Consider the following 22,958-nt stretch of genomic DNA (forward strand, 5'->3'; position numbering starts at 1 on the left):
TACAGCTCGAGTTGGGTGCCTCCGAGGAGGGACCCCGAACAAAGAAATCCCTGGGCAATTATACTTTCCAATCTAAGTTCTGCACCCTTCACACGGTAGTTTGGACCAATAGTAATATTTAGGTCTGGGATCTCCTGCTCCTTATTGGGTCTCAGTCAAAAGGGAGGCATAGGTGACAGCAATATGACAGTGCAGGAGACCCCCCTACCGTGTTGCACCTGGTGCTGCAGGGCAGGGCTTAGCCCTGCACCGCTTACAAATAAGGGGACCTTCCTCATATTAATGGTGCGCTTCACCTGCTGGCCACACCAGGTCTGTCCTGGGTCACAAATAAAGGTTTGGTAACCAAACCTAGAAGCAGGGCTGCTCCAGAAAAAATACAGGCTGAAGTAATTTCTCAAGTTACCTTGCTTCTCCAACCATATTGGTCTGGCACCACTGTTGCCAGGAGAGTCAACACACCCAGATGAAAACCCATCAGTGCTTCCTCCCTGCTGCCTGAGGATACCCTCATGTTCCTGTTAGCAGTCATGTAAGTGGTCCTCCACACTCGCAGCATAGGGGTGTATGGGCTGCTTTTGTGGATGGGCAGCAGGGAAGCAGTAAGAATGCACCACCTTGTCTTGCTGCCATTCTGTGGGCCAGGTCATCTACAGTGGAAGAGGAGGTGGTGCCACTCCAGAAGAGACTTTTCTGGAGCATGGGAAGGAGATCAAAGAGAGGCAGAGCTCAACCCATGATAACTGATAAGAGAAGGAGGGCCCTGAGCCTGGGAGGAGCAACTGCAGAAGCCACTGAAGTAGTGCTGGGCTGAGAACAGCGTAAAAGCAAGGGCTTTTTTACAAGTTGCACAAGGGGCTAGAGAAGGTTTGTTAGAGCACCCTTTACTTTTGTTTTGTCTTAACCACCAGCTCTGAGTTGTCTCTCTTTCAGAAAGTTCACAGTATACATTTTTGTGTAGATAAAATCCCACCTGTGAGATTATATTAGGGTCTTGCTTTCAGGGAGAAATGCAGGCAAGTCCAGTTCAGAGGACTGGTTGACTCAGGACTCTCTCTTGAGAGAGGAGGAGGGAGAGGAATCTGCTGTAACTGGGCCCTTTAGCTCTAATTCCCAGGATCACAGTGGTTCTCACAGCTATTACACTATTCATCCTGAGCAAGGTAGCCAGACACATCGGTGCTGGGCATCAGTGTCAGTGTTTAGCTGTGCTGAGGAGCCCCGTCCACAGCAGTTTATGCTCCTACAGTGTAAACCAGACTGTGGGCTGATAAGCTATTTTTTCTGTCCAGATTTCTGACTAATCGAAACCTTTTCGTAGCCAGGAGGCACGCTCCTGGGTCCAAAGCCCATTTTAATACCAGGTCATGACAAGAAAGGCTTTCATTCTACTGATAAATTTAGTGTTGATGTTTGTAACGTGTGCTTATTTATTATACAGCTGAAACATCTTCTCTATATTCGGGGAGCAAAAATGAGACTAAAATCATTTAAGATAATCAACAAAATTCACCTCACAAAGTAAATCCATAGCCAGTGACCCATTACAGAAACATTTCCAAGTTCCTGTTGGTTTTCATGGTAACACATGTGAAGATAAAGCTCTTGCTTTTCAATGTTCCACGTTGACCATGAACATACATCTGACTTCTTTAGAGCATCACACTCACCAAAGAAATGCAAGAAGGGAAATCAGAGCCACAGCAACACAAGGATTTTGCTAGACGTTATACATATCAGATCAAGCCAGGAGGGCAAAAGGTAGTGCTCCAGGCTTTGTGTCCTTGGCCATACCCAATGCACCAAAAGTCGCAATAAGTGGGTTTCCTGGGGAAGATTTCATTTCATTAATGACACTGCTACAGGTCTGTGCACAACAGAATCTCCTCCCAAAGGAGTTTTTACCTATTTCAGCCTGAGAAAATATCTCTATCACAGCTCTTAGAAGACTGTGGTTAAGCAAGTCCTGTGCATTACAGAGCCTGAGGCTTCTGCTTTCCCTTTGACAACATTGCGAGAAGCACATAGTATGTACAAGTCTTAGGTTTCAAAATTAACCCTCCAAAGCAAGTGCCCCACAATGCACACAGCTCCCTGGGGACCCATGCTTTTCAACACTTTCACTTCAAAAGGCCACCTCAGAGTTTCGATTACCTGCATGCATATAGCTCACTCTTGCTCCACTGAAGACAAAAGGAAAATGAGCATTGCTCTTAGCATGCTACAACATATGCTGCAATTTTCCAAAATATCTGTTCTGCTCTTCTCAGGAATAACCTATGTGCAACCAATGCAAATATCTCCCTGAGAGACAAATACTGTCTGTCTTTACTTTGATATAGTTTGGGGTTGTTGGGATTTGGACTGAAAAAAAAACAGAGAAACTTTTTGAAGACGATTCATTCTTCAGTCAAGGAGATTTTTGCTTCAAAATATTCACTTGTACATCTCAATCTTTCTTTACAAAGTGCACTGGAGCACAGAGGTTATGTGGATACAGAGAAACACCACAGGATCTGTCTACGTTAAAGGGCAGTTATACTCATATTGAAGTAATTTATTTGTACTGATACTTCGCTTCTGACCCTTTGAAATACTGCAGGTAAACTGCCAAATCCCTGTAGTAGTAAGAAGAGTGAGGGCAAGGAATACACACGTAGCTCCTTTCAGTCAGCAAGAATTGTATTAGTAATTTGCAGAACTCTGGTAAAAACAGTGTGACAAGGGAACAGGCATTCCCTGAGCAAAAGCGACTTTACCAGAAGCTGTTTTAGTAAAGTCAGAAATTCTTCAGCCTTTCCTTTTCTTCCTTGTACACTGAAAAGTATTATATTGAACTGTGAAACACAGAAGATGATGAAAGTTTAGATCCCAAAAAATAACAAGTAAGTAGTTTTACAAGAGTACCTCTAGAAATGAAGAATTCCTACAAGTTGAGGAAACCCTCATGTTATGCACAAGCTCATATTCAAATCCAATTTCTCCTTGAAATTTCAAATATTTTCCAGATACTCAAAAGATTTTGAATTAAGAAGGGTTTTGACTGCAAATGGCCTCAAATGTTCAATATCCAGTTACTGGAAGTCTCTCAGTATCCGAGTGTTTGAGAGCAAAAGTCAGCATCACTCACCGAAAATTTTAATGAATCAGCAATCTGCCATGATGAAAAAAATCTGAAAAAGATTTTCTGGGGGAAAAAAAAATGCACCACTGGATTTTCTGCTAATAACAAAATTAATGCCTTCACCTGCTGGAGCCATCATTACTGAGAGGAAAATCACTGGTGAGTTAAAAGGTGATACTGAGACTCTTTGAATACCTTCAGTGGGCAGCTGTTCAAGGATTTAGTTTATATTAAAAAGGGCTTATTGGGAACTGCGAATGAATTATGATTTTGCATTGCTTAAATGGTAAGTTAAGGGAGGAATTAGCTTTGCTTAGTGAAAGAATTCTGCTGAGACCTCTTTGACAAGGCACTAATGGTGAATGTCACAGCAGCGTTTTGATGTGCTTCTCATGAAGTGGGACCCTGAAAAGTCACAGATGTCTTTTGGCATCCCTGTCTGAACAGCAAACCCATCAGAGCATGCCCAGGACAATGAGCATGTGTAAGGTGTTTCCCCCAGCATCAGCCGAGAGAACCAGGAGTCAAGGAGTTTGTGTTCCGTTTGGACTGGTCTCTGAGAAGGTGGTTCCTCTTCTTGCTGTAGATCAGCTTTCTCTTCCAAACGCTCATAGCCAGCCAGTCTCTGGGGAGCAGCTGATGGCTGGACTTGGCAGGGTAGGGACATGGTTAAATCTGCCTGCTGTCACCCCTCCCTAGCTTTTTCTCCATGCTGGAGACTGAGGGAAATGTGACTTCAGTTGTCCTCTCATGTTATCAAGATCCTCAGCCCGAGAGAAAAGTGTGGCTACAGGACCTGGAGAAATTGCCAAGGTTCCCAAGGTGCCAGTGGGAATCCATCAAGTGGATTGATGTGGTCACTGCTCACACCACAAAACTCAGTCAGCTCTCATTTCCTGGACCTCTAATCCCCACAGCCTGTTGCAGTCCTGATTTTCAAGCAGCTGTACACTGTCCCCAGTATCTGCTAATATTGATGCTCTATAAACTGGTCCAAGCCCCAGAGAGAAATGGAAGTTCTTTCTCATGAAAGTCAAGTGATAAAAGGGCAACTGTCAGGTCTTATAAGCTCTTTTCAGTCTTGTGGAAAGGTCAATACAATTTTATTTTATTCCTCCTCTTTTTTCAGTAAAGCTGAAGGAAATAAAATAGCCTGTGTGCAAAATTAAACACCACAAATGTCCATGCAAACCATGCCTGGTGCTGAAGCTGTCATTTTCTTGAAAAGGCAGAGCCAATTGCTCTGTGGGACAGAAAGGTAAGAGTAGATTTGTCACAGCAAGCACTGGTGAAAGACTAGGGATGAGCTTGGTTCAAGCTTTCCTTTCAGAGCTCAGAGTGGCAGAGCCATGCTCACCTATAAACAGATCTGAGCCCTCAGGCACCACTTGTGAACCAAGTGGCAGGAGTACCAAAGTCATTGAAGGGGTCCTTTCCTCAGGTTGCCTTTCTGTGGTCAGCCCTCAGAGCACCCATCTACAGCACATCCTGGGGGTGTGCTTGGGGCGGGAGGGTGGGCAGAGGTGCTGCTAACACAGGCACCTTTGACACCCACAGCATGCACTGATTTAAGCCGGGAGAGTGTAGAGGGCTGCACAGCCCTTGGGTGAAAAACATGTTGCTGAAGCCCAATCAGGCCTTACTGTCCAGGATATGGAAGGTGACAGATGCAAGGATGACATCCACCACAACAAACACAAGTGACAGAGCACAAGGAGCCTGGAAGAGCCATGTCAGTGTCAAGGGCAGACAGTTGCACTTAACAAGGTTTAAGAACCAGGAACATGGACAAGTCATTCTGCTTGGCCTTCACACATCTCCTGGGGCATAACCTTCATCTGGACCAGAAGCTGACTGCCAACTGAATTACAGAACATCAGAAGTCCTCCTGGCTGCTGTTGAAGAAACACCATGATCAGTCTCAGTTCAGTCCTCAGCAATTCTTAATTTACGCAAGAAATTCTCTGATGCTGCCTCTCATCTGTTGTTGAGCTCCACAAGTTTTTGTTGAATCAGACATGTGAACGGGCCTGCAAAATTGATGGACAGCAACATGAAGAGCTTTGCTAAAATTCTAGCTCTGACAAAACAAGGAAAGGGATACAGAGGAACAGGCACAGGGAGAGGCTCCTTTCCAAGAGGAAGGTAACTGTTTCCCTGCAGTTATCAGGGTTCAGATTGAGGTGAAAGAGATAATAGCAAACAAAAAATAGTGACAAACAGTTGTAGCCCTGCAGGGGAAAGTGACCAAAGCAAATTAGGAACAGCTTATGTAGATAATGTACAGGCCTTTAAATGTTTAGAAGTCTGCTTCATAATAACCTACTGTAAGGACTCAGATAAATGACTAAGAGGAGGAGGTGCAGAGCAGTGCAGATTTGTTACCAAAAAATGTGCTTCTGAGCATAAAGGTTGTTGTAAAAAGTCAGAGGTGCACTACCTTTCAGAGACCTTTATTGTTTTATAGTATTTGAGACATTGACCTTTTTCATCATCAAGCCATTCAGCAATGCAGTGAACTAACTTGCATTGCACACCTGTGAAATTAATGAAAACCAGTGTAAAACCATACCCATTCACTTAGGCCTTGCCTATTTTGCTTTAATTAGTTAACCTCTGTCACCTGATACACAAATCTGATTTTGTGTGATTGGGTGAATACCTTTATCACACTTAAGTTTATAGGTACTCCCAGTTGATTTAAACCACAACAAAATAATCCACTTTCCAGTGATGTAGGAAGGGCCACACACAGACTGTCAATCCACTTTATGGTATCAGCATAAATTCACCTCCTCACATACAAAAGTAGAGTTTTCCCCTGCAGAAAAGGCCTAACTATACAAATAATCCCAGTTAAGAACATAAACAGTGTTTTGAATAGGCTAATCATGTGAAAATCACATACCCAGTCAAACCACCAACATTGTGCGGGTAGTTGTCATAAAGGCAGGATGTATCCTGGCAGCATGGGTCAAAGGCAGGAAGACAGGCATTGGAAAAGGCCTCCTTGTCCTCACAGAATAAAAGGACTTCAGTCCTGAACTTTCATCATCCTGGGAACAAACATGAGAGTTGAGACTCAGGTTCAGCAATGCCACCTTTTGTAATGCAAATAGTGTCTATTGACAGGTTATTTCTTTACAGCATCAAAGCTTTGGTAGAGAGGAAATGTGACAATTAGCTTGCAACTTTACTAGCAAAGAACAACCCAGAAGTAAAGCGAAAATACTAATGAACAGACAAAAAACAGAGAAGGATTTTAAGCTAGCCTCCCCTCTCTCTTGCAGACTGCTTTTCATATGAACCTGGGGAAACTCATACTCACATGTAGGTTCACATCTTTGGAAACAGGCCGTGTTTTCACTCAAAACATTTCTTCTGTGAAAGGTAAAGACTCTGTGATGCCAACACAAGTAGCAAATACTTACATATATCCTCAACACTCAGCTCATGCTAGTCAAATAATCACATCAGCTCTTTCAGTCAGAAAGCTGAAAATGTTGCCAAGTTAGAAGCACAAATAAAGAGGAGCACTTGCCTCCATAGAACTAAAATGGGACTGTGAGCCTCACCCTAACCTACTGCAGCCAGTATGTGTCTTTCTGTTCACCCTAGCAGGCTTTGAGTAGGGCTCTGTTGTTCACAGATTAGGATATTTGGACTAATGTCAAAATACTGTGAGAATTTGCATCTGTAATTACAAATGATACAGGGAATTGTTGTTCAGACACATGAAAGCTGTAGCCAATAAATACTAACAAGGCTTCTGCAGGCATCTTTAGAAGGTGAGAACTTAACTCTAGAGTTAGGAGCCCAATTATAAAACAGGAAATAGAAAGTGTAAAAATGTTTTAACACGAGAAAAGCAGAAAGTTATAGGTATCTGCAGTTTTGCCAAATCTTGTGATTTTACTGACTCGAACTTAGGACTTTTCTCAAAGTGTCTGGTTTTGGAGCCTTGAGATAAAGAGGAAAAAATTCAGCTGTCTTTTAAAAGACATAGGTTTCAGAATGTCATGAGAGCAGCAGCTGTAACAGCTGGCTATCTGGCCTACAAATATATCCTCTCATCGTAGTTATTGTTATTGCTGCATCTCGTGTGAGTCTGTCTCACAGTCTGTGGGTGGTAGATGACCCACTGATTCCTAGAAGCTTGGGTTGGAAATACTGAAAATATCACCTTTGGATTAGTGTTGTAATATTTATCTGAAGTTTGTCCAGTTGTTTTTGGACACTGTGCCTGGAAATCTCATGAGATCAAGTGTTTCCAGAACATGTCCAGAACTTGCAGAGCTGAACATGTCTGAAATCCCACAAACAAGATAGCTTGGCATATCTGTTCTTCTTTTGTCTTCCTTGTTTTCTGAAAGAAAGAGCTCAATTATGTTGCTTAAAAATGGAAAATATCCATTAAGCAAATGACTCTGTGCTTTTCCACCAAAGAGTTGTTCCTTACAGTTCATTTTCTGCTAGAATGTATATTCAGGTTTAAAATCTTGCAGACAGCATGGAAAAAAGAACAGCAAAAAAATGAACCAAATTTTTTGCAGTTCACAGAGAAGTGTTCAGTTTAGGATTGTTCCTCATTTGATGTAAGTCATTTTGCTCAGCCCTAGTCATAAGCTCATTAGTTTTTAACATTGCAAAGGTGCTATGAATAGAAAATAAACATCCAGCTGTGCTAAAAGAAGTGGGAAGAAAAAGAGGAGCCACTTAAGGAAGCATTGTTACAGGCTCTCTTAGTTTGAGAGATATCTCTGTAAACATAGAAGGATCTAACATAACATTAGTTTTAAAAATTAACCTCAAGAACCCACCTGGAAAAGCACAATCCAGTTAGTGGGTCAGAAAGAGTATTAAAGATGCAAATAAGGAAGATGTCAAAAAGAAGCATTTAATTAAGAAAAAAAACACATGGCTCCACAAAAGTAGGTCTTGGCCTAATAATGTTTTGGAGCCTCAAGCAGTTACTGTAATGGCATAAGACAGAGATTCAATAGAGACTGTGAACCATTGCATTTTCTGGGAGCTTTTCAATATTAGGTACTTGGAGAGAAATGTCAAAAGTAGGATGTTACAGGAGAAGGCACAAAAGAGTTTGAAAATGACAGTAAAAATGACATTAAAGTGGAAGTCACTCAGCATTGTCAAATGGCAATCTTTTCATGCTGTACTGATATTTTCCTTATGGCAGCATGGCCAATACTTTGGTTTGAAGGAGTCCATCCAGTCACATCCATCTTGAGAATGGTGCTCCCAAGCAACTTCTGGTGATCACCTGCTTATGAGTACACACGTTCAACCACAAAAGAGCCTTGAATCAGAACCAACAGATATAAAATAACCAGCCAGAGGAAAAACAAGGCAACCTCTCTGTTAATGAAAGCAGTGCTGTACAATGTCACCTGTCATACAGTTAACAGTAAAGCAAGAAAATAGGATGATGGTGTAGATCACTTGGAGCGTGAGTGTGGTATAAATCCAATCAGTGTCAATATTGCAGCATATCAAAGAGCTCCAAATACCTTTTTCCTGGGAGCTTGGGTCTGCCAAATTTCATGGGTATGCAATTCCGGAGAGCTCATAAAATCAGCTCCTTCCCTCACACATATGGACACAGCTTGTCAAATTCACCTCAGTGTCATGTCAGCAAAACACATGGCACTGCTGTACCTGCACAGGTGGGCAGATATTGACAGAGCATCTGAGGAAGCCAAATGTCCCCCTCAGCTCTTGAGTTCAGCCATCCTTGCAGTCACTGATGTGTGGAAAACATTCGTAAACTCACCAAGGAAAAAGGATGCACGAATCTGCTTACTTACTCTGTGTGCTTTGGCAGGAGGAGCCCCACTTCATCTGGGTTTTTAACATGAATATCTCCTAGCTGTTCTATCCAGAAATCAACTGCCTTTCTCTAATTGTCCCTTTCAAAAGGGAAGCATAGTCTTGGGGCAGGGAGCAGTGCTCACTGCTTTTGATTATTTCTGTAGTGAAAGCCACCCTCAATAAGAAAGTGCATTCATGCCACCATCAATAGGGTAGCCTTTGTAAAGTGCATCCATCCTCACAGCACAGTGCTGGGTCCACTTCAGGAGGATGTTTTTGTGCCAGCAAAGCTCTCGTTGCACATTCACAACCCCTGTTAGGTAAGCTGTGGTTTTTGTCCAGCCTGCTCAGCACAGACACTCTCTTCTGGACTGAGCTGGACCACCTGAAGATGTTGCTATGCCTGGCTGGTTGGAGGGGATTGTACAAGAGCTCCCTCATCAGCTTTGGGTGATGTTGACAACCTTTCCCTCCGGGGGGTGGGGGTGGGGTGGGGGTGGGGGTGTCTTATAGCCTGCAGCAGCCACAGCCCCTTCACAGAATCACAGAATGGTTAAGGTTGGAAGGGACCTCTGGAGATCATCTAGTCCAACCTCCCCTGCTCAAGCAGGGCCACCTAGAGCATGTTGCACAGGTTCACGTCCAGACGGCTTTTGAATATCTGCAGAGAAGGAGACTCCAAAACCTCTCTGGGCAACCTATTCCAATGCTCTGTCACCCTCACGGTAAAGAAGTTTTTCCTCATGTTCAGATGGAACTTCTTCTGTTTCAGTTTGTGCCTGTTGTCTCTTGTCCTATCACTGGGCACCACTGAAAATAGTCTGGCCCCATCCTCTTGACTCCCTTTCTTTAGATATTTGTATACCTTGATAAGATCCCCTCTCACTCTTCTCTTCTCCAGGCTAAACATGCCCAGCTCTCTCAGCCCTTCCTCATATGAGAGATACTCCAGTCCCCTAATAATCACCCCATAATCCCCTTCCTCCAGCCAACCCACCAAGGGGATGATCATCAGAGGCACAGAAACAGACAGACAGACTGGGGACACAGATGAGTCCAGCTGTCACTGCTGGGCAAACCTCTGACTGCAGCCTCATTCCTGTGTTCCCTTAAACCAAAACAAGTGAGTCAGGGCAGTTTTAGCACATCTGTGCAAGGGCCACTGGTGATCCCACCCTCACATCCTTCACTAACTAAGCCAGTGATTGCCAGTGCCCTTGACCCAGGCCACGCAGATGAAAGCTGTGACAGGGGCAAACATTAAGCAGTGCTAGTGTGCCAGTTGTGGGGGCAGAAAGCTACCTAAATGACCTGATGTGCAAAAGAGGGCTGTCTAGTTCCACCAAAGCCACTACACTAGTACTGATAGGAACCAGATTCGCTATAATGGTTCTCATAAGCTTTAACTTTTTCCAGTCAGATTAAGCTGTACCCAGTTTGGTATAAATCTTCTTGCACCCAGTGATGTCAGTGGAGTGTTTCAGATCACACCAGCTAAATACCTGGCACAGCAGTGAAAACTGGATCTATAATTAGGTCACATATCACTTTGAAGATATTTGTCCTTCAATTCAATTCAATTCAATGTGATTCAAGATCTTTTTCATTCAATTGCGCATAATCATTTTCTCCACATCAATATGTCTGAACACTGTCCTTGTCTTTCTGAAACATGAGTTTTGGATGTTAGTGGCAATCCTGTTGCAAAAAGCATGAAATAGAGACCTCATCCAAAGACTTCTGAAAAAATTAAAATCTTCCCATTGCCTTAAGTCAGCTATAGAAATGCAAGCTAAGACTCAGCTCCATGAGTCCCAGTCATCAGCTCCAGCTCATCAATAATCACTCTGTGGTTTCACCAGCATTTCCACTGAGATCACATTCTCTGTAAAGACAGGACAGAAAAGGACCTTGGAGCTTTTAATAAATATAAATGAGAAAGCATCCTAGCTATCCATTTCATCACAGCTTTTTTTAAAACTTAACAGGAGCAAATAGCATAGAGTGTAGGAATGATTTGCCATCAGAAACAATGAATCTTTAAATGACTACTAAAAAAATAATACCAAAATTGCACCTTGCTCTAGCAGTTTTGCAGGGAACAATAAAGCTTATTCACCTTCTATGGTATCCAGATATCTCTACAATCAGAAACAGAGTCAGCATCTTAAGAAAGTACAGTACTTTGATGTAGAAATGATCCAGCTCTTTGCTACGTTCGCAATCATGTTCAGCCATCATCTGTAGTCTTAGGCTTGTAACATCACTTTCTTTCTCCACAGACACTCTTCTGTTGTTAGAAACCCTTCTCAGTGGGTCACCAGCACCTTTCTCAACTGGGAATGGTCATCAGTCATTGCAATTTGCATTAAAATGTGGCTGACAGCTGTGCTTTTATTTAATGACATAAGAATGCAATCTCAGGCAGAGCAGGACAGGCACATAGGCACCTTTTCATCTTTAGATCATACCTGAATTTGGTCCATTATGTCCGTGTGATGAAAAGCAAGTCTTGTTCATGCTGGATTTCAGCATAAGATTTCTATTTCAGATGGTCTCATTTTCATTTGCTTTTCATGTGTCATATGATGCAGCAGATTTAAGTGGCCATAAAACAGGCAGGTATAGGCACAACTACATGCAGACACAAATGCACAATGACATTTCTTCACCTGTGTGTTTACCAAGGAAATAGAAGATATGTGCTCATCTGGGTGAGATTTTTAACATCATGACATTAAGAATAAAATGTTCCCAAGCCCACTGGATCTGAAAGCTAAGGAAGAAATGAACCTACAGGTCAAAGTAGTCCTCTTATTACAGTTGACTTGATACTTCCATCAGGTATCTTAATTTACATGCCTCTCTGCTCCCAGGGAGCCCAGCTAAGAGACAAAAAGGCTTCAAGAAGCACAGAATTGAGTATTTCAGTTAATAGCATTTTCTCAGGACCTCTAGCAATCGCAGCTGAGTATCTTCATCACAGAGGTTTTTCTTTTTCATCAGCTATGATATCAGCTGAATCCTCTGAGCTTCACAGGTTGTGTAATATTGTTAGGGCAAAAACAAAGGTAGCTGGGAAAAAGGGTGAAAGAGATACACCACCACAGATTCAGAAGCTACTTCTACCTCAGCACAACTTCAGGTTAGCTTTAGGTCTGTGTGTCCTGCCACAGCTTTTGTATAGATTAAAGCTGAGGGCTGGTGTGTGGGCTTTGACTAGGGTTGGACCTGAACAATGACTATGCGCTTTGCAAAACTGGGCCATGGATGTGAGGTCTGCAGGGAGTAATGTATTTGACTCATTGCCTTATTTTGTGCTTTGTTGTCAAGAAAATGTGTGCAGCGGCTTTCATGATACTCACTGTCGCCTGGAGAGTAATGATTAGAGCTCCATCTCTAGGTTGACTAAAAGGGATCCATTTGAAATTAAAGTCCTCTGGACAGTTTTGACTGGGTATTTTAGGTCATATGGCATATTTCTAAGCTAGGAATGGACATGTTTAATCCAAGAATGACGGTGTGTATGCCTTTATCTGTAGATCTTTGGATTTCTAGTAGCAGTTGTTACATTTCTGGATTATTTGTTTTCTTTAAATGTTTTTATTTCCTGTTTTTCTTCTAAAAGTCAGACTGTTGACTGTATTATGTATGGAAAATTAATTCCAAAGAGATCTTTCAAAAAATAGTGTTTTCTAAATATCTATGTAGCTTTACTTATGATATTCATAGGATTTGACCTTCAGCCTGCTACTAGAGCATTTTGCCTTGTATTCCTGTTACAGTTAAAGGGAGTTGTGCTCCTAGTTCCTCATTCACCATATGCTTCAGGCTCCAATTAACTAACAACGTTAGACCAAGACCTTTGTCTGCTGCATTCAAGGGACTGGTCTGTGATGAACATATTTCAGTAAGCCAAGTACAACACTGGTGTAAACCAGACACACTGCCTCACTCTGCAGAGAGAGAAACTCATCCTCATGGCAAGTTTACTACAGTGCTGTAGTCTAGTTAAAGGCACTGCTTTTATTCTAAAACAATGTCTTTCTCTGATGAATGAAAAAGGGAGGGCATGCAGCTGCCCTCTTATCATTTATTAGGTCAGTAATAGTATTTTTTTTTAATGTAATAAAAATCTATTCACACTCTGATCCAAATGCAAGAAGTATTCTTTCTGGAATATATTTCCAGGTTGTTTCTCTCTCTCTCTCTTTTTTTTTTTTTTTTTTTTTTTTTAAATTCTGATCAGTTTCAAATGATCTCCTTTGGAGGCATTTAGTCTGGCATATGTCCGCGCTGCAGTCTGAGCAGCCATTTTCAAAATGCATTCAGAGATGCGGGCTGCAGAATCAGTCACAGTTGTCATCGAGGAAAGCACTGTGACGTCGCGGTCATAGACACCCTCCCCGGTCCTGTAGCTCCTTGTAAAGGTTCTGCAATAACCAGAACATGGTTGTTTCCAAACTATGTTTGGAAAGCAATGATGTTTGGTCATTAGGGAGCTGGTGCAAAAATCCAGGATTTTTGGTGCCTGTCTCCTCCCTTCCTGATCAAGGAATGTTTGTCTGCAACCCTGAAACTTTCAGTGCTTTGTGTGTGTTTTATTTTTTTTTTAACAGTTAGTTGCTGAAATCTCTGTTCCAGACAAAAGCAGACAGCCAGAGGAAGTGTTACAAAAGGGAAATCCTGTAGCAGTGCTTTTACTGTTCTGCCTTTCCAGCCTGCATCACTGCAGGGACCCTGTATGCCAGAGGTGGTGTGGAAGTATCTAGTGGTCCTCAAAGAATCTTTGCTCCATGGATTTGTCTCGTCATTTGTTGAATTCAGGTGAACTCACAGGATCCACTTGTTAAACTACCTTTTGTGTGTTTTGAACTTGCAATCTGCTAGTTTCATGGAGTACCTCTTAGTATTTGTATTGCAAGTTCATCATCTGATCTCTATTCACCTTCTCCATGGCACTCCAGATTGTCTGGACATCTCCCTTACAGACCTGTGTGGAGGGGATTTGTAATGCCGTGGGCCTAAGGAGGAATTTGATAAGGACGCCTTCCCCCGCAAATCTCCAGAGGAGAACTCATGCTGAGTGCAGGCAGAGTGTGGTCTCCTCCCTTGTTTCCTGCCATCTCTTGATGGTGTCAGGGGTTACTCTGCCTCTCAGCTCTGCAGAGCACATGATGCAAGGCGAGAAAATAAGCCTGGCAGCAAACTAAATGGGTGAAAGACCTTCACTCCCTTCTCACCAGATACCATGGAGAATTTATGGGAAATCCAAACTCCTCTGTGATTCTTCCATGTACAGGTCCTGTTTTCCCTGGGTCCCAGACAGGAAGCACAGGCGTTCAAACAACATTTGTTAGCAGTGCAGATGAACACCCCAGCTTTGCTGTTATGTATTGGACTAAGCGGAACTGTACGGATGCAGTTATCCACATGTGTATTCCAGGGCTTTGTTTCTTATTTATTGTGTCATGATGTACAGCCCTCCTTTCTGCCTAACCAGACAAGGAATTTGACTTTGATCGACCTGTTATATGGATTTAATCCAGCTGAGGATCTGGCACATTATGTTTCTCAAATATTGAAGGAAAAAGAATAGGATGAACCTAGTGACTGATGGCATGGAAAGGGTTGAATCCTTCCCAGCTTTACAGAGTTATTTTGATGGCTGAAGCTGACAGAATGTCAATTAACATTGTGTTGTAAATGTCTGTTGATCTTTTGACCATATTATTGGGCATCACATATACAAACAATGCAGGGAAAATTGCATTTTAAGGATTACAGTAAATGAATAATAATGAAAAGTAGCCAAAGGCACTAACACATCCAGCTTATTCTGTACTGTGTTCTCACTTTGGCACAATCTTCATTTGAAGACTAATCCTGAGTTCTGGCACTTAGCTCCATAATGAATTCCCCGGTCATTGTAACACATAAATCATTATAACTCATTCTAACACATAAGTTTCAGTATAACCTGAGAAAGTGGTGTGCTGTTTGATCTGTATGGGGAACCCTGTGTGCTATACCTCAGCTGGATTTTCACAGAGCATATTGCAAGGCTCAGTGAGGGCATTTGTAATGCAGGTTTTGTTCATAGAAAACTGCCATTATGACCTGTCTCAGGTTAATCTTTTTTCATGTCAGACAACAGAACACCTTATGACAAGGCCCTTGGCCCCTAAGCTTTCCCTCCACTAAAATATAAACCCTGCAAGGTGGGAAAGTCAGATCTGGGAAGAGATCAGGTCTCCAGCCAGAGTTTTGAACTAAGAAGCAAAAAGATCCCTTCTGTTTTCTCTCCATTTCTTTACCCTCGTGCCCTGCATGCCACCAGTTTTTCAGCTGGAAGGTGTAAAGAAAGAAAACAAAATTTGTTAGGGAGCTGTCTGACCTGAAAGAAAGCCTTTGATTTTCTGAGCAAAATGAAGATACAAGACTCTACCTGCTATTATTTAAACTTAAATAATGGATGGCAAAGTCTATAGTTTAATTAACTATAGATTATATATCATATATATAATATATACATTAATATTGTATGTTACATATATTGTTATATACATTGTATATAATATATTATATAATACATAATAACTACATATAATATATTCTGTAATGATGTATATTATGTAATATATATTATATATTATATATTTTTTATATATATAACATTAACTATTAATTAACACTTACTCAGTGTTACACCCATGCATCTGTGTTCATTTCTCTGTACATCTTTCTAGGCCGTTGGCTGCAGTGACTTGCCAAACCTACTCATGAAAACAGGAATCTAGAGAACCAATTGAAATGTCAGTTCTCCTGTGTGTCTATGTTGGCTTCACCTTAGCAGGGTGTAACTTGGAGCCCCAACAAGGACACAGAAATATGCCCCACTGGCAAAATGACACATACAGTCAGTGCATTTGTTCCAAGAGTTCTGCAAAGAACCCCTTTTTGCAAACCAAGGCCTTAACCTTGCAGGGATTACAATGAGTACTGAATACTCAGATCAGTGACCAGATCTCCTCCCTGTTGCTCAGCAGAAATGCAAAGGGCAAGCATGGTTAATTCTGGACTTTGGTGGTCCCTCTGGTACTCCTGGGCAAAGAAGGTTATAAAGTACTGTTGCTTATAACTTCCTACCTCTTACCCAAATACGGAGGCAGCCGAAGAGATTACTTCTCACAGACGTTATCTCAAGCAGATTCTTCTCTAGCTGGTGTTTGCCCTACAGCTTCTCATCACCAAGGCAAAAACCCCGGTCATTTTAAAGAACATATAAGGCCCCACTCATGCTTAGGGTGCAGTATACAGAGTACTGGCATGTTTCAGTCCCAAACAGTTTCCCATTACATAAATGAAGCAATTAAGTTTTCCAGCATGCTTAGAGCTCTGGGAAAATCTTCCACCAATGTCAGTGGTCTGTAGATTAGGAAAAATAATAGCCTAGAATTCACAAAAGTTTGTACTGGGGATGGCCATTTATCACTTGCTGTGGTCATTAGTCTCCAGTTTAATCAGGGAACAGTGATTGTCCCATGCAAGCAGCCATACTTTGAGAACAGCCAATCATCAGAGCAAAAAGTTTGCAAATTGAGTAGTCATGAGGCTGAAAATGACCTGTTAAGTTATATGACCAATATTTAGAAATAATAACTACTTATTCAAAAATCAGAAGAATTTTGAGTTCAGTGGAACAAAAACATTAATGAAACCCCTTAATGAATCCAGTGAAGGCTATCTGACCAGCTGGAATCACCAGGGATGAATGTGTACTCTGATGTTCATGATGTTTTCATTTGTATAGCTTGCTTTCCACATCCCCTTAAAAGTGATATGTTTTGCTCTTAGGCCTTTTCTCCCAAAATATTTCACCTCCTCACTCTATTACCGGACAGAGTCTTGCTGCCTATTAGTGAATGGGTAGGGTCAGGTTGACTTCTTTTACAGAGAAGGAAGAAGACATCAGTGACCCCAATAAAGGAAGTATTCTACAGCTTTGTACCTCCTTGGACTGTAGTAGTGCGGAATCACAGTTTCTTGGTACAGAAGTTCCCAGATGCCTTTGGAAATTGTTATCTTCAGCCAAAACTCAAGCCATTTTAGGAGACTGGATCCAGAGCTAGAACTAAACAGGATACTACAAGAAATTCACAAGGTTTTTGAAAACTGTGCATATATAGCTGTATGGTGAGCACAACGCTTCTGCGAACAACTGAAAAAAAAATAGCATGTCCTTCAGGCTTAGTACCTCTTTTATGATGTTGTTAGGATGAACAGGATTCAGCTCTGTTTTTGCTCTGCTTCATTTTAATACTAGCATAATCATAATAAAATTATCTATACCACATTCTGCCATTTGAGCAGACGTTTCATCAACTTCTATTCACAACATTTTTAACAAATAGCATATGCTTTATGGTGCCATTTAGACCAAAAGTATTCTTAAACATGATCAGAGTGATTATATGTTGTTTCTTACATGAATCTTTTTTAAAAATTGGACATTGCCTTAAATACTCTGTTTCACCCCTATACAGCATTAGCAAATGAAGAGCAGTACATGTCTGAACAGATCACACAGCAAATAAAATTTTGTGGTTTCCTTTCATAGTCTTTCTGTTATGCAGGAGAGTTGAACATTCATAGCATTCAGAGGTGCTTGGAAACCCAAACTATGAACTCTCAATGACTAAAGCTTCCTAGTTGGATCCCTAGTTGGATTTACCTTGTTCATTGTTGCTGTGCAGTGAGTTATAAAGTCAAGTTGCTCTATCTTGTAGCTGACTTAAACACCAGGAACACAAGAAGCTTGGCTGGCTTCCTCTGTTCAAAACCAACAGCCATCTAAGAAGTGTGCCAAGGCCAGAACAAAACCTGGACAATTTCTGAGGGGAAAGGGGAAGCAGTGGAAGCTGAAGTTTTCTACCCACAAACCATTACACAACTGAGTTCTCGAAGTACTCGGTGCTTATAATTGGATCCATGTCTTGCAAAGATCTTAGATACCATTTTTCACACCTAACTAAACAGGAGGTTTTTCAGGACTGCGTAGCATCCAGGATGCTGTGGACCTGCCCCTAAGCAGGGGCATCCTGGGGATCCACCATCCCCCCCATTCTGGGGAAGGGAGCAAGCTAGCTTGAGCTGGCTAACACAAGGTAAAATTCTGGTGGAGGCAATTTTTTATTCTAATTAGCACAAAAAGTTAGACTGGCTGGGTCTTCACTGCAACTAACCAAGGTCAGTGAAGATGTATGAAATACAGAGGCCTGGGCAAGAAAAGCTAAACTGCTTCAGGAGCACCTTCAATGAGGAAACTTGAGCTGAGAAGAGTATAATCTTTTCCCTGTGAAGGCAAGAATTTGCATGACTTAAATACAAACTGTGACCCTTCGGGAGTTCAAGTCAACCATAACTTTGGAAAGGTCAGCATCCCAGAGATGTCTTCCATAGGTCCTAGACATTCTGGGGAGAGAACAATATGTTTAAGAGATTCTTGTCGTGTACCAAGTTTGATGCCCCTGAATGAAGAAAACGTCATGCTGCCTCACAGCTCTTCCTGAACACCCCACACTGTTCTGCTATCCCATTGCTTGTGGCTGAGTTTGATTTCCAGGATGGCCAGACATGCTCCTTCTGTTTGTATTAGCAGCAATATACTGATTACAGAGCACAGTGCATAGTGAATAACCTAACTGCAGAAAAGCAATTCCAGATGAAAAGTAGTACCAAGCAGGAGGCAAGAGTCTATATAACCTAGCGGTTGTGCTGCTCCTGGGAACATGGGGTTACAGTCCCTTCAAACTGGTGCCAAAACCTTTTAAAATGAGGTCTCCCGGCGTTGACATTTGTGTGCTGCAGCTGTGTTGCTGAGAGAGCAGAGCTGCGCAGCCCAGTGCTGCACCTGCATACATCAGTATTTCTTTGTACATAAAAATACTTATCTTTTGCTCAGTAAAAATATACATGTGAAAGAAACATTAGCAGAGAAATGTGTAGGCTGAGGGAAGCAAAGCATTCTGGCTTGCCCACCCCCAGCAGTAAAGGCAGGGAACTGCCAGTCTATCCAAGAAAAGGTGGGAAGCTGTTCTTTAGTGTTCATTAAACCACTGTGGAAAAAAGGTAGCCTATGGACTGTTGAATTACAAATCAGATAAGCCTGCAAAGAAAGGATAAAAAGTACTAACTAAAAATCTGGGGTCTTATGGAGGTTTTGACCAATGCTGCTGATTGGGCCGTGTCTTGCTCTGATGCATTCCATTGTGTTTCCAAAGAGTATATAAGAACTTTTCCCCTGAAGACCAGAAAGAAGAAACAACAGAGGCACTGTCCTCACTCTCATCCCTATGAGCCTCTCAGCACCCAATTCAAAAGCTTTTTTCCAGGCCACAGACATGAGCTGTGTCTGGGAATGAACTCTTGGTGCCTTCCTCTAACTTCCTCTCCACACACATATCTAAGTCCTACTGCTTGCCTTGCTCCAGAAGTGGCAGAATGGTATATATCCCCCTAATGTAGGGCAGATAGCAGTATGCACCCTAGCACACGGTTACAGAAGAGAACTACCATAGGTCACTTTGAATTAGAGTACTACAAAGGCAGCATGTATATAGCTGAAAATGTCCTCTCTTACCTTGTTTTTTCCATGTCACATAGAGAGCATCCTTGTAATGTTTTTGTAAAATAAACAGCATGCCAGCTGCAAAGTGACATAAGAGTAGGGCATATTTCTTTCTGTGATGTTTGCTGGTCTCTGATATATGTAAAAAATTGGACACTGCTTCTTAACCTTCCCCAGTCAGATGATGTAATTGAAGACATCCATCTAAGGAAATGTGTTGGGAAGAAAAAGATGAAACAAATGTTTTCTGCCACTTTGGCAAAAAAATGCAGCTTTTCAAAATGATAATGTCAAGAAAGAAGTAACATTTTTTATATGCTCTTTGGCAAAGATCTCTCTCCATCAAACTTTCCTGGTTTACGTCATGTCGTAACAACTGAAAAGTTCAGTTATTTAGGTTCTGGTTCTCTGGTGTCAAGGTTCTCATTTAATCAGATCTGAACTGAATGTCAGTCCCTCTCTGAAGCCAGGGCATAAGCTCAACAGGATGAGGGAACACAGCTTCAAGAACAAAGCTCTGCTATTACATCTGTCGCATCTATCTCCATGGGGTCTCTTATACCACAAAGTTCTTCGAGCAGATCTGATGTTAGCCTTTCTTGACAATCCAGTGAAATTCTGACACCTTTCAGAACATGTGTATCTTCACATCCACCAGTTATTTGCATTTGGAGTAGTTCTGCAAAGGAGAATACAGAGTGACTCAAAAAAAAAAAAAAAGGCTGAATTGTCAAACTACTCAAAGCCTGATTCTAATCTTCAGTTAAACTCAAGTAAAAGTCACGTGGCCCTAATGGTATCCCAGCAATTATCTGGCTGTTTTAAACCTGATAATACCAAAAAAAAAAAAAAAAAAAAAAAAAAAAAAAAAAAAAGAGAGAGAGAGAGAGAGAGAGAAAGAGAGAGAGGGAGAATAAACCCTGTGTTACATTTGCAGGTGATAACCAAATTTTGATGGGACAGAGTTTCTCTTTGACCTTCTAAAAATTGTTTTCAAAGGTTATCACCTGGTTAAGAAGGCTTTTAGAAGTCCCATCTTGCATCTGCTTTGATCTTCTTGTGATTGAAATCAGAATCAGATCTTTAGAATTAGCTGTACCCTAAGAAAACTCATATTTTGATACAGTTATTATTCTGAAAACTATAGGAAATTAATCTCACTTGAGAATCTCAGTCAGAAATTATCATTCAGGCTTATATCTGGAGGCTGGGCAAAGGACAAAGTCAGAGAGTTGCCATTGTGGGGAAAATTTGCTGAAAATTTTCCACAAAAACAACATGGAACTGCCATTTTTTAAAGTAATTTTTCTCTGAATATATATCATTTAAAATGGACTTTTGAACAGTGAAAACCCCAAACTTTTGTCAGTGGCCTAAAAAGTCAGTATATTTTGTTTTGAGGTAGAGGGGGAATGTTCTGTTTTCCTGTTGTTTTCTTTCCCTTTCTCTGATTCTCATTTCCTTTTCTGCAGACAGCTACTGCAAAATGGGGGTGGAGGGGGCAGGAAAAGGGAGAAAAGAGAAGGATCAAGAAAGAGGAGGGAGATAGAAAAAAATAAAGGAAAATACCAATGGTTTTGAAAGTTCAGACAAAAGCTTATGAACAATTTCTTCAAAGATAATACAACTGTTTTCAAACAGAGGATGCTCTGCACAGGAAGAGCACACACTTCTCAGAAGTAGTTCTCAAATCATGTCCTATCCATGCCTCCCCATGTCCTCCCAGCAAGGGGCATATAACTCATGCTGGCCCCAACAGCCAAAGAAAGAAAGGTTCTGGAAATTGATCTGGGCTTGGGACCTGCCTTCAGGCTCTGGGCTGCTGTCTCTTGACCACAGTAATGGCCACTGGGGCTCACTCCTGGGCTTCTGAGGAAGGTCCATTTTTAGAGGGTCTGTAACCAAACATTGCACCACAAAGAATAAATGACACCCTAGAACAGAACAAACCAAGGAAGTAAACAACAGAGGATAAGCAGGAATTAGAGAACGCAAATTGACTAGAGGACATAAACTAAGCCTAACAGAGGAACACCTATTGGGGAAAGGAAAAATAAGGAAAAGGCAGAGAAGAAAGATATATGCCAATTATTCATTCAGTGTTGTGTCTCAATACAACACTCACGATAGCAGGACCCAGTTCATCATATATTTCAATAGTAACGCCTAAGTCTTTGCTCATTTTCTTCCTTATGTTTATTGTGATACTTTCTCACTATCCTTTTATTCCAAGTTTTCACAAAAACACTTTTATGAAAACCACCATCAAAAGCTAACCCAAAATTAAAATGTGTCTGACGAGGTCCTAGCACAGTGAGAGAATATGTCTACTTGTATAACTGATGCAACGTATTTTGATATTCTTGATCTTAAAACCTCATTTTATTTACGAGATCTTTTGTTTTTGGTTGATTTAAATCTATGTTATTTTTTCAAGCACAAAGTCCATATATCCATACACAGCCTTTGTTTTTAATTTGAATTTTCATAGACTAGGAAATGGATTAGTGTATGAGTAAGTTCAAGGGAAACTAGGCAATATATTGTATTTTTTAACTTTAGGGCTTAATAGTAAGGTGTATTCCTCCAGATGTCTCCACATGTGTCTACCTAAATATTCATTCAGGTGCAGGAGCCTAGAAAACAACCTGGAAATTATAGGTAGACTCATATGGAGAATGTACATTCTGTAGCTTGCTCTCAGTGCAAGAGTAACTCTCCAAAGATTTCTTGGTTTTCATCTGCCAGCTGGAACTGGTGTTTTCCTATTATCTGAAGCAAATTCCTCTCTCACATGCACCATATAGAACAACTCACTGCCTCACATTCTGTTATCTCCTGCATGATCCTGAGTAACGATGCAGGTAGATGCTAGCTATACATTTTGTTTTGTTTTCTTGCACCGGTGATCTCTCACCCTCATTCCCTGTGTTTACACTCTGGGCTGTTCTGTCTGGAGGAGTTTAAGGTGGGACCTGAAAATTCTGAGGCAAGAATGGCAGGGTCGCTTTCATGGGTTTTCAGAAAAGAGGCTGCTCTCTTTCACACTAGCATCTCTCTGCTCAGGTCAGGCCGTGCTGGAAGGGAGTGAAACAAATGGCTGCTTTAGGAAGGAGGGTATTCCATGGTCAGAGGTATTTAGTCATTTTCCAAGGCTCCTTCAATAGTGGAAAGAGATAGGCATCTGCAGAGGGAACCCACTGTGTCTTAAGGTAGGTGTCTCTAGCAAGGAGACCATGCACTGACTTTTGAAACTAGCTTGGTGGAGATGTTTACCTCTTGCAATGCTTAAAGCTGTGTGACAATAATTCTGCACCCAAAGCCTGTGCCACCGGCACAACGGGAATCATGATCAGTGCCCTACGCCTATGGGAT

General features: G+C 41.5%; 1 long non-coding RNA gene across 1 annotated transcript; it reads right to left on the reverse strand.

The window, feature by feature from the left end:
- Positions 1-1,406: 1,406 nt before the first annotated feature.
- LOC135324862 (uncharacterized) lies at positions 1,407-20,255 on the reverse strand. The gene is made up of 3 exons (XR_010386098.1): positions 19,596-20,255; positions 6,033-6,180; positions 1,407-5,154 (listed from the first exon to the last, which is right to left on the reverse strand). It is a non-coding gene; the product is annotated as an uncharacterized LOC135324862 (long non-coding RNA).
- Between the last annotated feature and the right edge of the window lie 2,703 nt (positions 20,256-22,958).

Source organism: Dromaius novaehollandiae, chromosome Z (assembly GCF_036370855.1).
Source record: "Dromaius novaehollandiae isolate bDroNov1 chromosome Z, bDroNov1.hap1, whole genome shotgun sequence".
Taxonomy (NCBI): Eukaryota; Metazoa; Chordata; class Aves; order Casuariiformes; family Dromaiidae; genus Dromaius; species Dromaius novaehollandiae.